The sequence below is a fragment of the Lipotes vexillifer genome, unplaced genomic scaffold (assembly GCF_000442215.2).
Source record: "Lipotes vexillifer unplaced genomic scaffold, Lipotes_vexillifer_v1.1 scaffold490, whole genome shotgun sequence".
Taxonomy (NCBI): domain Eukaryota; kingdom Metazoa; phylum Chordata; class Mammalia; order Artiodactyla; family Lipotidae; genus Lipotes; species Lipotes vexillifer.
The window spans coordinates 2,660,808-2,676,448 of record NW_006796397.1 but is presented as its reverse complement, the minus strand read 5'-3'; the positions used below and the strand labels follow the sequence as shown (position 1 = coordinate 2,676,448).

Genomic DNA, 15,641 nt, shown 5'->3' with positions numbered 1-15,641 from the left:
GCGGTTCGACCGGAGGAAGAGGGCTGGAGATCGTTTGTTGAAAGGGAGCGCCAGGAGGCTTGTCCAAGGCCCCACGCAAGTTGGTGGAGAACTGATACGACACGGCTCACGAGCGCCGGGCGGAGGAAGAGAAGGGGGAATGAATGGGATCCCTAGGCGAGCGCGGATTGCGAGCTCCGCGGGGAAGGACCTTCTTCCCTCAGACTCCAGACCGAACGGGATGCTTAGTGCGCAGGCGCACGACTTTCCCGCCGCAGGTCAGGGGGATCCGAAGTGGGGGTGGGGGTGGGGGTAACTGCGCTGCTAAGAGACCAAAGTCACGATCCAGAATTCGTTTCTAATCCCTCACAATCCCGCGCCATGGAGCAAACCGTCGGAAACTCACGGTTTAAAGGAATACGACTTCTCTGGCTCCCCAAAGGCCTAGGTCGCCGCCTCCGAGAGCGCCGACCTAGCGAGTCTGCCAAACGCGCCTGCGCAACACTTCTCGCGTTGCCGCTTCTAATTGCTCATGCGCACTGAAAATCCCTGTGCACCGCTACTGGGCGCTTGCGCAAGCGGGTTGGGTTTCTTCCGCAAGGCTGTGCCTGGCTGAAATAACGGTTACAGATATAAAGTCCGGGCATAATCCTTTACTAAAAAATAGAGTGAAACGTAAGGTTAAGGATCTAACAGTATTTTCAGGAGAGAGGATAATTCAGAGACAGAAAAGTCTCAGGTACTGGAGTCGTAACACACCCCGACTTACAGAGACATTGGGCACGCTGAATAAAAGACATTCATTTTCTTGACTCCCAGCTTCATTTGTTTTTGTTGAGTGCCCTACTTCTCCGTTAAAAGCAAGCAAACAGAGAAAGGCAAGTACTAATTGTTTATGGCTGTATTCGAAGAAATGAGCCCAGTGACATTCACTCAGTCGGTCAGTCAGTATATATTTGAGCCCTTGGCTCTGAGGCTGGTTTCTAGAGGCTGGAGTTACAGCGGAGAACACATGATAGAATAAACCGCCCTCCCTTTATGAAGCTAAATTCCAGTAAGGCAGTGGCAATAAACAAACAAATGAGCAACATTCTTTTTAGATATTGATTAGGGCTCCAAAGAAGGAAAAAAAGTGGAAGGATGTGATGGTGACTAAGAAGGACTCACCATGATGGGAGCCAAATGGGAAAGAGACTAATTGGCAAAGGACAGAATAAGTGCAGAGGTAGAAATGAGCTTGATAAGTTAGAGGGGGGAAATTTCACAGAACATCAACACCGGACAAGGCTACTCTGTGACCATGATTGATCAAGACAAAAAATAAAAATAAAAACGATCACTGTAATCATGCCTGGATATAGACTAAACATAAACATTGTCCAAGCCACAAAAATGAGCAAACATTTCCTTATCCTGGATAATATGACTGAACTGCTGCTCCTGTACTAATTATTTAGCCTCTGTCCAGTAGATAATATTCAGTCATTCTAGATAGTACTAATTAAAATACACAATTATAGAATTACTCCTGCCTTCCTACAGCTTCCAATCCAGAGCAAAATCCCTCTTCCTTGAACCCTTTCCTAAATCACATAACACAAACCCAAGTTCCTAACACCCTTTTACTGAGATGTCACATGGTTCTCCATGGTTTGCATTCTCAGAGAAGCAAGTAATAAACCTAACTTGTTCAATTACAGTTGTGTTCCTAGCGGTCTTTTGCTGGAGGGCATTGACAATAATCAAGTCCAAGATGCCTGTTAGATATCTAAGTGATAATGTCAAGTAAACAGATGAATATACTGGTCTGGAATGGATTCTGGGCTGGAGACATAAACTTGGTAGTTATGAGTTTATACATGAAACTTAAAACTTTGGGACTAGACAAGATTATCTAATCAAAGACTGTAGATAGAGAACTGGGCTAGGGGAATCTCCAACATTTCAAAGTTGGGCAGAGGAGGAAGATGAACCAGCAAGAGAATGAGAAGGAATAACCTGTGAGGTAAGAAGGTGATGTCATAGTAATCAAGAGGAGAACGTTTTACAATTGAACAGGAGTGGTCAACGATAGTAAATGCTTCATGGAAGTCAAGTATCGAGGACAGAAGTGACAACGGATTTGGCAACATGGCAATCATTAGTCTCTGGCAAGAGTAGTTTCAGAGGTATAGTGAGACAGAAAGACTGAAGTGTATGAAGAACAAAAGGTGTACAAGTAGGACAAGTCTTAAGGTTTTGCTTCTTTGGCTGGTTGGTTTCTGGGTTTGTTTGTTTTTCGTTTTCTTTTTCTTGTTTTTGTTTTTTTGGAGGGGGAAGATTAGAGAAATAGGATGGTGGCTATAGTTGGTCAAATAGAGCAAGGGAAGTTTTTTGTTGTTGATGTTGTGTTGGCAGATAAATGCTTATATTTTTGTGGGAATGATGTAATGCAGAAAGAAATATTTGATGCTGGAGAAAAAGGGAATACCTACAGGAATGAAATTATAGAGGAGGTTGAAGGAATGGATCCAAAGCATAAGGAGGGGGGATGGACCTTTGAAAAGAACCCAGATTCCCAACCTTTTAACAAGAGGGAAAGACAGAAGATTTAATTCAGATGCAATGGTTTGTGTTTGGGTGGGAGAATAAGATAGCTCCTACCTGATCACATCAATTTTCTTAATAAAATATGAGATGAGGTCTTCAGCAAGAAGTGGGTATTAAAGGTTGGAGGACTGAGAAGGCCATAGGTATCTTCTGAGAGTGAGGAGGTGAAGTGTAGAAAGATTGTGACATTGCCAGCGGGGTTGAATGCCCATTTTCTATTTGTGTCATAAATTTAAAGTGAGTCCAGACAGCATAGTGTTATTTCTCAAGTAAACTTCAGTCAAGAGTCCTCAAGTAAACTTCAGTCAAGAGAATGCAGATGTGGAAAGGAAGAGCTGGATTTAACTAAGGATGGACATCACACAGAGAGGGGCAAGTAAGCATATTTACAAGGAAGTGATTGTAATGATGTACCACGGAATCTCTGGGAGGTGAAAAGGAAAGATTTTAGGAAGATGATAGATAATGATATATATAGATTGATGGACTGTTGAATCAATAGATAGGTAGATAAGAAGTGCTGGGAACAATGAATTGGAACTCTCTCTGTAATGTAAGGATTGGTTACAACGGAGGTATAAGGTTGAGTTAGAAGAATAGAAGTAGTAGATGGTTCACAGAGTGGCAAAAACTGGGATTTCAGAGATAAGAGCATTCCACAGGGTAGTTAAATTTGCTGGAGGAAAAGTTGTGTTTTGGTGTGGAAAGACCAAATTATCCTGATTGAAAATATCCTGATTCCCATGCTCAGGCTCAGTTATTTTGCCTATTCCAATTTCTCCCCAGGCAGTAAGTAGTAACCCCTCCTCTGGGCTCCATTAGTACTTTCTGCTTGCAGCCATTTCAGCACATAGGCACAGGAAAGAAATGCAGAACCTCATCCCCACCCCATACCTCCTGGATCAGAATCTACAGTCCAGTGTTCTAGAACACTGGTTCTCAACCTTGCCTACACATTAGAGTCACCTAAGAAGCTGTTAAAAATGCCGAAGCCCAGACCAGTTACATGAGAATTTCTGGGGGTGGGATCCAAACATCAGATTCTCTTAAAACTCCCCATTTGACTCCCATGTGCAGTAGGGGTGAACAATCTTATTAGTGAGGTTCAAAGTACTTGGACACCAGGCGATCTGTGTTTAGATTCCAAGTGATCATAGACAGCTAGTATGGGGAAAACCAGGTGCCCACCAAGTAGAGACTTAATTTGAGTTGAGTACAGTCTCTCACTCTGGGAAGAGTGTGGAGTTCCTGGCTAGTTGTACAGTCAACACAGAATAAGTTCCCAGCACAACTTTCAAATAATTCTGTTCATCTCCTCTCTCTTTGTGGAGGTACCTACTAATGGAAAAAAGAAAAAAAGAAAAAGAAAGAACCGCCAAGTGTATAAAAAGGAAGAGTTATGAGAAGGCTTATCCTCTCCCCACTTATTTTTTTTATCTTCACTATTAAGCTGAGAAGCTGAGGTACTCTCTTAGAAAGTCCTCAAAGATAGACAACTTAGCAATTACAAGTGACCCCCGAACAACACAGGTTTGAACTATGTGGGTTCACTTATAAGATGATTATTTCAATAAATATGTACTGCAGTACTATAGGGTCTGAAGTTGGCTGAATCCACGGATGTAGAACCGTGATTATGTAGGAACCATGGGTATAGAGGGCTGACTGTAAAAAATTTTGGACTGCATAGAGGGTTAGCACCCCTAACCCCATGTTTTTTACTAAAGGTCGTTCAAGGTACATAGCTTTTGAATATGAACAAAAATGGTCTCTTAGGGCAATTGCTGTAGACTGAATGTCTATGCCTCCCCCCCCGTTCCCACCGCCCCAGCCACTTCACACGTTGATACTGAACCCTAATCCCCAAAGTGTTGGTATTAGGATGTGGGGCCTTTGGGAGGTGATTAGATGATGAGGGTGGAGCTTCATGAATGGGATTAGGGCTCTTATATAGGAGACCTCAGAGAGCTACCTCACCTCTTCTGCCAGGTGGGGACATAGCAATGGTAATAGACATAAATAGTTCCTGTCTATGAACCAGGAAGCGTGTTCTCACCAGATATTCATTCTGTCTAAATCTTGATCTTGGACTTTCCAAGCCTCCAGAGCTGTGAGAAATAAAGGTTTGTTGTTTAAGCCACCTAATCTATGATTTTTGTTACAGCAGACTGAATGGACTAAGAAATAGTCAGGTAAATGAAATAAACCCACATGTTATAAAATAAAATCCTAGATTTTCATTGTAAAATATACATAGGACAAAACACTTAGAGTTTCATCAGGAAAATGTGTACTTCAAAAATAAAGTTATAGGGAATTCCCTGGTTAGGATTTCATGCTTTCACTGCAGAGGGTGCAGTTTCAATCCCTGGTTGGGGAACTAAGATCCTGCAAGCCACGTGGCATGGCCAAAAAAAAAAAAAAAAATTATAAATTATTTAAAAGTCAAAGAGCTGTCCATGAGTCAATTCTGAAACTGCAGAACAGCAAGGAATTTTGAAATACACAGAGGTCCACTAATGAACTGAAGTTTAGTTTCTCAGTTAGTAATTCAGAAGAGAAAAATAATTGTTTTTATAGAGATTGTTATATAGAGATTTGTTATATAGAATTGTTATATACTGAATTGTTATATAGAGATTAAGTAAAATATTTAAAGCTCCTGGTAGGAAGCAGCCTAAGTGTCCATCGACAGATGAATGGATAAAGATGTGGCACATATATACAATGGAATATGACTCAGCCATAAAAAGAAACGAGTTATTTGTAGTGAGGTGGATGGACCTACAGTCTGTCATACAGAGTGAAGTAAGTCAGAAAGAGAAAAACAAATACCATATGCTAACACATATATATGGAATCTAAAAAAACAAAAAAAGGTTCTGAAGAACCTAGGCGCGGGACAGGAATAAAGACGCAGACGTAGAGAATGGGCTTGAGGACACGGGGAGGGGGAAGGGTAAGCTGGGACGAAGTGAGAGAGTAGCATGGACACATATACACTACCAAATGTAAAATAGATAGCTAGTGGGAAGCAGCCGCATAGCACAGGGAGATCAGCTCGGTGCTTTGTGACCACCTAGAGGGCTGGGATAGGGAGGGTGGGAGGGAGACGCAAGAGGGAGGAGCTATGGGGATATACGTATATGTATAGCTGATTCACTTTGTTATAAAGCAGAAACTAACACACCATTGTAAAGCAATTATACTCCAATAAAGATGTTAAAAAAAATAAAAATAAAGCTCCTGGTGGAGCTCATAGAAGATACCTAACATTTTAATTTATGTATTTATTCAGTAAATAATACCTCCTCACATTTCGTGTGCCTAGCAGTAGAATAGGTCCTGTCATACAGAGAGAACTAAAAAGAGGACTGTTCCCTCAAGTAGTTTGAAGTCTATCTAGGGGTTGAAGTGGACAGTTTCCATACTCATCCTTCACCAACTCAGCTTTAAGCACCTTTTTCTCAGGGAAGCCTCACCAACTGAATAGGTTAGTTCTTCAAATACATGCTTCCACAGCATCCTGTATTCATTCTTTTATCACATTGTGCTATAATTGCTTGTTAATGTCAATCTTCCTCATTAGCCTTGTTATCTCTGTTACGATATGGATGAGGCTTGTCTTGAACATGCACTCTGAAGCTGGACTGCCAGGGGGAGCAAGGGCAAGTTACTTAACTTCTCTGGGATTCAGTTGCTTCATTTACACAATGGTGATAGTAAGAGTATCTACTTCAAAGAGTTGTTACTCAGGTCAGTGAATTAGTACATGTATATCATTTAGAACAGTGCCTGGCACAGTGTGAACTCTATGTGAGTGTTAGCCAGGATGACAATAATGGTGACAAAATTCTCTAGCACAGTACTTGACATGCGTTAAGTAGGTCAGTAAATATTTGTCAAATGTTACTGAATTTTTCAAATAAATGAATGAGTAGAATGGAATAAGTGCATAGAAGAAGGAGTTATTAATTCTGAATCAGAAAACTTTTTCCAGGGGCGTTGAAGTCCAAGCTGGGTTTTGAAAATTTGATAGAAATTCCCCAGTGATGGGGGAAGGAAGAGGCATTCTCAGACTTTCTAAGAGGACTGTTCAGGGAACTATAAGTTGCTTGGTATTATTTCAGCACAAATAGAGAAAGATTGGTAGCAGAAAAGCTAGAGAGTAAACAGGAACCTCATCATGAAGCTTCTCGTGTGCTATTCTCAAAATGAGGGCAGTAGAGAGCTAGTAAAGGATATTAACTGCAGGAGAGAGAGAGAAGAACACAAGTTTTATTAAGATCACTTAGGAGAGAGTGTAGGAGGAAGTAGCTATAAGCAAGGTGCCCTTTTTCCTTTTTTTTTTTTTTTTTTTTTTTTCTTTGCGATACGTGGGCCTCTCGCTGTCGTGGCCTCTCCTGTTGCCGGAAGCGCAAGCTCAGCGGCCATGGCTCACAGGCCCAGCCACTCCGGCATGTGGGATCCTCCTGGACCGGGGCACGAACCCGTATCCCCTGCATTGGCAGGCGGACTCTCAACCACCGCGCCACCAGGGAGGCCCGCAAGGTGCCCTTTTCAATAAGTGTTTAGAGAGAGAGCGAGCAAGAGTGAAAACTTAAAATAGATGATCTGTAATATGGTCTCTTTATGGAAAAGTTTCAAAAGGAGTTTATTCCTACCTGATGCTTTATGCTGCATACAAGTTCTTTCTATTTTGTTTGTGCTTATTTCTCCTTGAGAGATGTTGAAAGGAGAGACACATCTAGTTTGTTTATAACCTAAAAAGTTTACAGGAAAGCAAAAGTAACAACCCTGTTCTCATCATTGCTGATGTGACCACTAGAATGTTATTTCTAGTGTTGCCAAATGTGGTCTCCTTTGCAGGAGAAAACAGCTGAAGCAATAATAACGAGGTCGGTGATTCTAATGAGTGGATGTAGGAACAAATTAGCCAATGAAGAAGACATCCCTTCTTCTCATGTAGCCATTTTTGAGGGAGGTGGATTAGTGAGCAATGGGGCCCTGTGTGGAGTAGGGGCTGGAGAAGGGACAGCCTGAACCCTGGGCACAGGAGGAACTTCCTGTGTGTATCCTGCTTGTCTGGGTGATGATTGAGACTGGATTCTACCTTTTCTTGCTTCCCCCTGAAGATGAGAGTCAGTTGCAGTTGAAGTCACAGTCCAGGAAAGGTCACTAACATGGCACTTGCCTCCAGACACATCTCTCCTGTGAGAAAACACCTAAAACAAGAGACTACACTGCTCTGGGGTCCGTGGTGGGAGAATATGAACAAACAGAACAGATATTCCCTGTATACAGGTGCTGGCTCACAAAAAGAGGCTGACAGCTGTTGGCACTACTTTCTTTTTGGCTTGCTGCCTCTCGAATAAATAGGCCTATTTGTTTTTTAAAACCTGGTGGATAGTTGAGAGAGAATTGGGATAAATTGTTCCCACCCCACCCCTGTTCTCAGGGCTGAGCTCCAGTTGAGGTAGGTGGATAATGTTTAAGCTTAGTCTTAAATTGGAATAGTGAGAGAAATGGACATTTATAGGTAAAAGAACACAGTAGTGGCATTGAGGGACATAAATTCTAGCAACCGAACTAGGGGACTTCCCTCTCATCCAGGCATCCTGAATAGAAATTAGGAAAGTTCAATAGCAGTGCAATAAGGGAAAACTTCCAAGAATTCCCTTTCAATCCCGTTTGATGTATGTTTGAATTATTGGTATAATGAGAAGAAGAGAAAAGGATATATTGAATGGGTACTGTCACAGGCACTCAGTCGGGCCCTGCAGTAAGATTTAGAATATGTGCTATCTCATTAATTCTTAATTCTTTAATTACTGAAACTATTTTATGGCCTAGGAAAATGAGCTTTAGAAAAGACTAAGTAAATTGCTGATGACTACCAGCCAGTAAGTGGCAGAACTGGAATCTGAATCCAGGACTCTTTGATTACAAAGGTCTTGGTTTATATTAGACCTCGACTGCATTTAAAACAAAAATTTTTTAAAACAAAAATACACATAACCTTACCCATCTTAACCATTTTTAAGCATGCGGTTCAGTGGTATTAAGTCCACTCATATTGTTGTGCGACATCAGCCCCAGCCATCTCCAGATCTCTTTTTTACCTTGCAAAGCAGAAACTCTATACCCGTGAAACAATAACTCCCCATTCCCTGCTTCCCTCAGCCCCTGGCAGCCACCATTCTACTTTCTAGCTCTATGAATTTGACTATTCTATGTACCACCTAAAAGAGGAATCATACAGCATTTGTCTCTTTGTGCCTGAGTTATTTCACTAAGCAGAATGTCTTTAAGGTTCATCCATGTTGTAGCATATGTCAGAATTTCCTTCCTTTTGTAGATTAATAATATTCCCCTGTGTACATATACCACATTTTGATCATCCATTAATCGATCAGTGGACACAAGTTTCTTCCACATTTTAGCTATTATGAATAATGCTGCTATAAACTTGGTGTACAAATATCTTTTCAAAATCTTGTTTTCATTTCTTTGGGGTATATACCCAGAAGAGGAATTGCTGGCTCATATGGTAATTCTATTTTTAATTTTTTGAGTTTTCCATACAGTTTTCCACAGCAGCTGTACCATTTTACAGTCCCATCAACAGTGCATAAAGGGATCTAATTTCTCCACATCCTTGCCAGCGCTTCTTATTTTCTGGTTTTTTGTTTTGTTTTAGATGGGAGCCATACTAATGGGTGTGAGGTTATATCTCATTGTAGTTTTGATTTACATTTCCCCAGTGATTAGTGATGTTGAGCATCTTTTCAAGTGCTTCTTGGTCATTTGTATATCCTATTTGAAGAAATGACTATTCAAGTTCTTCACCCTTTTTGAATTGCATTTTGTTTTTGTTGAATTTTAGGAGTTCTCTACATATTCTGGATATTAATCCCTTATCAGATATATGATTTGCCAATATTTTCTCCTGTTCTGTGGGTTGTCTTTTTACTCCATTGATAATGTCTTTTGATGCACAAAAGTTTTTCATTTTTATGAAATTCAATTTGTCTATTTTTTTTTCTTTTGTTGCCTGTGCTTTTGGTGTCATATTCAAGAAACTGCCAAATCTAACTTTTGCCCTTTGTTTCCTTCTAAGAGATATATAGTTTTTGCTCTTATGTTTAGGTCTTTGATCCATTTTGAGTTAATGTTTGTATATGGTGTTAGGTGAAAGTCCAACTTCACTTGTTCGCATGTGGATATCCAGTTTTTCCAGTACACCTCAGTTATATTTTCAAAAATGTTTTGTTTAACATAGATAGCAAATAAGTGCCTCAGGCTAAGTTAAATTTGTAATTCACTATGAAAGTACAGTATAAGTAATTGCATGCTCCATTATTGGAAAGAAAATACTGTTTTGTAGCATAGTACAAATCTCTCAGGATTAGGAAAAAAATTTAAAAAAGAAGAAGAGGACAATCTATTTAGTATAATATTTATCTATCTTTTTGTTTTGTATACTTGTTCATCTATCCATCTATGTGGTACATGTGGGTAGTTGTAACTCAGTTCCAAAATTAAAAACATGAAGAATGGAAAGATCTGTAAGAAATAACTGGCAATCTACCAAGGGAGAAAAAGTATTCATAAGATGAAATAAACGTGCTATACTTGAAGGTGATTGAAGCATACAAAGAAAACAACATATTTCCCCCCCCCCAAAACATACAGATTTCAAACACTTTGGAATAAATCCTGTTATTATCACTAAAATTCAGAGAGACTCATAGGACCAAATTCATATTTTTAAAGTTCAAATGCAAACTTATGAAAGTTGAGATTTTCTTTACATTCACTGGGCTCCAATATAATGTAAAATACTGTCCGGACAGGGAGGTCAAGGAGCAAGTACTATGATGTGTCGAGCCTCATCTCCTGGGACTAAATCTTGCTAGCATCTTGTACCACTCCAAAAGGAGCTGACAATTTCACTTCAGCCATTAATGGGAAAAATATTCACTACAGTGAAGTCATAATTGTTTGACTTCCATTTTCTTGTTATCTTTAAAGAAGATGATTTAAGGTTTTGAAAAATCACTAGAATTTCCAAGTTCAGGCCTTTGTCTTGGCGCCCTTTTGCTAGAAAAGAAATATGCTTGAGGAAAATTTTTAAATGATATATCAGTTTTGTAGGAAATTTTTAATATTCCTGTTTTTTTTTTTTTTTAAATGGCACCGCCATTCGCTCTTTTAAAAATTTTTTGGCTGCTTTGGGTCTTCGTTGCTGTGCACAGGCGTTCTCTAGTTGTGGTGAACCGGGGCTACTCTTCGTTGCAGTGCGTGGGCTTCTCTTTGCAGTGGCTTCTCTTGTTGTGGAGCATGGGCTTTAGGCATGCAGGCTTCAGTAGTTGCAGCACGTGGGTTCAGTAGTTGTGGCGCGCGGGCTCTAGAGCACAGGCTCAGTAGCTGTGGTGCCCAGGCTTAGTTGCTCCGTGGCATGCGGTATCTTCCCGGACCAGGGCTTGAACCCGTGTCCCCTGCATTGGCAGGTTGATTCTTAATCACTGTGCCACCAGGGAAGTCCCTCCTGTATGTTTTTAAATTACAGGAGAAAATTATAATTAGTCAGCTTTTATTTAAAATACTTAAAGAGGTGAATGTTCATTATTTTTAAGACAGTTAATCAAGATATAGTTTAATACAGCAACATTAGCTGGGGTTCAGTCCTAGTGATTTTTCAGATTTAGAACAATTGTCTTTTCTATTTTAGGTTTTAAATACCAAATTTTATCCCAAAGAAGAATTTTACAGTAAGGTTGTAAATCCTTGCCCCTCCCCCAAAATACTAAAATAGAATTTAAAATGGAGGCACAGGCATGGTTTGCTCTGAAGCTTTAAGCACAGTGATAAACTGTAACTCTCATAAGTTTGATATTGGAGCATCAGTGATCTGTGGGCCAAATATAGTTTGCTGCCTGTTTTTGTACACATGGCAAGCTAAAATGAATTTACATTTTTTAATTACTGAAAACACTTTTTTTTAAAAGAATACTATTTTGTGACACATGAAAATTATATGAAAACCAAATTTCAATGCCATAAATAAAGTTCTACTGGGACACAGCCATGCTCATTTGTTTATGTAATGTCTACGGCTGTTTTTGTCCTACAGTGGCAGAGTTGAATAGGTGCCACAGAGACATGTGGCCCACAAAGTCTAAGATATTTTATGGAAAAAGTTTGTCAGCTTTTAGAGCCTCACAAAAGCAGCTTGCATTTTAGCATGAACATACGAATTAAACAAATGCCATTAAGGAGTGCAGAAGAAATTTTTACCATACAGTGAATCAGCTATTTAATACAGAGAAAGAGAGGATACAAATGCACTAGGATTTGTTAATTACAACAGTTAAGAATTGAGACTAGTACTTTCTAACGGTAGTTTCTTTTTCTTGATAGGAGAGCCCCAATTCACCCTCTCTGTGTGAAAAAAATACAGAAGGCAGAGTGGAGGAAATATGGCACAAATCCATATCCTGAAGTCTTTAACAGTGTGACTCTGGATGGACAATGACTTTGGTCTTTAATTTTTCTTTTTAAATACTCTTTTTAAGACCCTTGATAACCAAGTGACATTCTTTTAAAAAAATGTTAATTAATTTTTGACTGAGTTGGGTCTTCATTGCTGCTCACGGGCTTCCTGTAGTTGCAGCGAGCAGGGGCTACTCTTCGTTTGCGGTGCACGGGCTTCTCACTGGGTGGCTTCTCTTGTTGTGGAGCATGCGCTCTAGGTGCGCGAGCTTCAGTAGTTGTGGCTCGCGGGCTCTAGAGCACAGGCTCAGTAGTTGTGGCGCATGGGCTTAGCTGCTCCGCGGCATGTGGGATCTTCCAGACCCAGGGCTTGAACCACCCGTGTCCCCTGCACTGGCAGGCGGATTCTTAACCACTGCACCACCAGGGAAGTCCCTGGTATTTAATTTTGATATGAAGAGGGAGAAGACAGCAAATACTCAGTGCCTCTTTGAAGTGAAGGCAAAGATCCACTGAGCCTTTCCTTCCTGCATTTGTATAGCTGGTAATGGGTTATGGTAAAGCCAGTAAAATTACTTCAGTGTTCTCAAGAGCAATGATTCTAATCCTTCTTAACAGTTTAAGTCACACTTATGTTGTTACTCATACATTCTAATACATGCTTTCTCCCTATCCACATGAAAAGGTTAGAGTAGCACATGTGTCTTAAAATTTGGAGCAAATTATAAGCTACATCATAAACTTTCTTGGAGAGTTTTTATTTTTTTTAATTTTTATTTATTTATTTATTTCTGCGGTACGCGGGCCTCTCACTGCTGTGGCCTCTCCCGTTGCGGAGCACAGGCTCCGGACGCACAGGCTCAGTGGCCATGGCTCACGGGCCCAGCCGCTCCGCGGCATGTGGGATCTTCCTGGACCGGGGCACGAACCCGTGTCCCCTGCATCAGCAGGCAGACTCTCAACCACTGTGCCACCAGGGAAGCCCAGAGAGTTTTTAATGGCACCTCCATAGAAACCTGCAAGTTCCTCAGAAAGGGTAACTCTGATCTCAGAATATGTTAGAGGGACCTAAAGAGGGTCCCTTGCCTACTAGCCATCCTTGAAGGTAGTGAGTTATTGGCTTTAAGAAGGTATTGCCACTATCTCTTGAAGCCATGACATAGCTAAGAAAGTGGCGGAGGGTGGCAACCAAAATATAAAAGAGAAGGGAAAATAGAGGCCCAGAAATGAAAATGATTGATGCCTTCTTTCATGTGACACACACATAAAACATAACAACAGTCTTACCAAAAATGATTAAAATAAAAAATATATATATTCTAGTTTTAGATCCTATAAGACAAACAATTGATTATATAAACACTCATCTTCTATATTGCAAGAAATCATATCTCCTTGATCTATGCTCAGCTCCAGTATGTCAATAATTCTGATCAGATGAAGCACATCTGGAACTTGTCAAAGCAAGTTAACTTTACAAGATAGTTCCTTGCAGCAAGACCCCTGGCCAGTGCGTTTTTTCCACCACATTTCCACTGCAGCTTACCCATGGATAGTCATCATGAATATTAAAAAATGAAGGATAAGTTCCCTAAACTTTACACTTTGCTTGAACAAAGTGAACACTTTATTGTACAATTGGTTTAACAACCAGCATCCCAAATTTTCCTGTCTTTTTTCTTATTTTTTTTTTTAGTTAATCTTGAGTAGGCAGTTATAGAAACTAATGTATTCATGGAAAGAATATGCCCACTTCTCTCTTCCATGCTCTTTTGTGGTTATCAGTTTACATTTTCTCTTTTTCAATATGAAATTAGGGAGTCCTATGAAAGAAATTAAGAGAGGAACTAACCACTTTTCTTAAGGCACCTGAAAAGCATTGGATTCTGTTAGAACCCAGGATTTTTGCACTAAACAGCTTAGTCCCAACACTGATAATAATAACTCTTCAAATATTCCAGACATTAATTTACAGGAAAATAACAATTGCTAAAACCAAGACATATAAGGTGGTGTCTTTGTGTGGATTCCCCTTAAGAACAATAACATTTATTAAACTGTGTTATTCCAGGGAGCAGGCATAACAGGAAGGAAGGTGGAGAAGCCAAGACAAGGATGTGTTAAGGGTCTGGCCACCCCTGTGGGTGACTGGTGCACAATCTTGCAGAATCCTCTGAGGGGGCTTTTGAAAGTGTTATAGAGCATTTCACCCAGGTTTAAAAGAGGAAGCAAGTATTTATTCACTGCTTTCTCTTCCCCATTGGTCAACTCCCTCTTCCCTTCCAGGTTGCACATGCCAGAGTGGCCACAAGCAGACCTGCTCAAACTTTTCCCTGATGAAAGACATGATCTTTATTTTATTGGTCAGCAAATAAATCTGCCCTCTACTCCAGAGACAAATACTATCTCAGTCATCCCAAGCTGTTTGCTATATAGACATAAAGACAGCCTAGAACAATAGCTATCAGTGATTCTATTAACAGGACGTGCAGAAAAGTGAGAGATCAATAGAAAATCATCTCCCAACATTTACGAGTGGTATTCAATAGAAATGGAGTTTAACAGGTTTAAGTAACAGAAATGTTAAGAGTCTTTTGAGACTGGTCACCTTGCTTAAACGAGATAATCTCTTCAGAGTCTCTTGCTCCTGCGTTGGAAAAAATCACACAATGATCTGAGCTAAACTGCAAAAACTTAGAAGTTCTATGGGTCTGCCTTGACCCTTACCCATTCCCACACATTATTGTCATGACTAATAACTACATGTACTTATGTCATATTGACAACTTGTTCCATGCATACATGTAAAACAGAGCTTATGTAAATTTATGTTTCACACCAAGGTAGGAAATCTTCATTGTTTGAATAGCAGTAAAGAGCAGAAGGTATGAAAATTTTAGCAACATTACATTATCGATGGTTAAAGTGTTTGAACAATCTATTTTATACAACTTATAAGCTGTAATTAATTTTCCTTTTGGAGTAACTTGGACGGGAATAATATCTTATTTATTTTTATATCACTATCACCTAGCACATTACCTGGCACATATGAATTATTAAATGAATAAATAAAAAACTAAGGTCACCTAAAGGAAAAGTTAAAAGATTAAAAAGAAACATAAATACCACTATTGAAGTGTAGTGCTCCTTGACATACTTAGTAGGGTATTGCCATCTTATCTCTACTTAAACATTCCTGTCCATTCAATTATCAAGCAGGTAGAAAATATTTATGAACACTTATGTGGTGACACTACTTTGTATGTTTATGGGTTAAAAAAAAACTTGATTTTTTTTCAATGTCACATTCTCTTTAAATAGCATAATGTATTTGACAGGTAGCATGATACAATGGATAGTGTATGAGCTTTATGATCAAAGTTATTAGATTTAATCTCAGCTCATCATTCATTAACTCTGTGACTGTGGATGAATTACTTCACCTAAAAATAGGCACTGATTGTAATACTACCTGAACGGGTTCTTTTGAGGGCTAAATGACACAGCATGTTTGAAGCTCCTGTAAGAGCGCTAGCATGCAGTAGATGTGATTTCTTTTTTTTTTTTTTTTTTTT

General features: G+C 39.7%; 1 protein-coding gene across 3 annotated transcripts in view; it reads right to left on the bottom strand.

Moving 5' to 3' along the window:
- The window catches only part of CDC7 (cell division cycle 7), a 25,222-nt gene extending 24,740 nt beyond the window's left edge, over window positions 1-482 (bottom strand). The window contains exon 1 of one of the 3 annotated variants that reach the window (XM_007468527.1): window positions 386-482. The gene's annotated coding sequence lies outside the window, so the exon portion shown is untranslated. The remainder of the gene's footprint in view (window positions 1-385) is intronic. The other 2 variants (XM_007468525.1, XM_007468526.1) reach the window with 2 other exon arrangements.
- Between the last annotated feature and the right edge of the window lie 15,159 nt (window positions 483-15,641).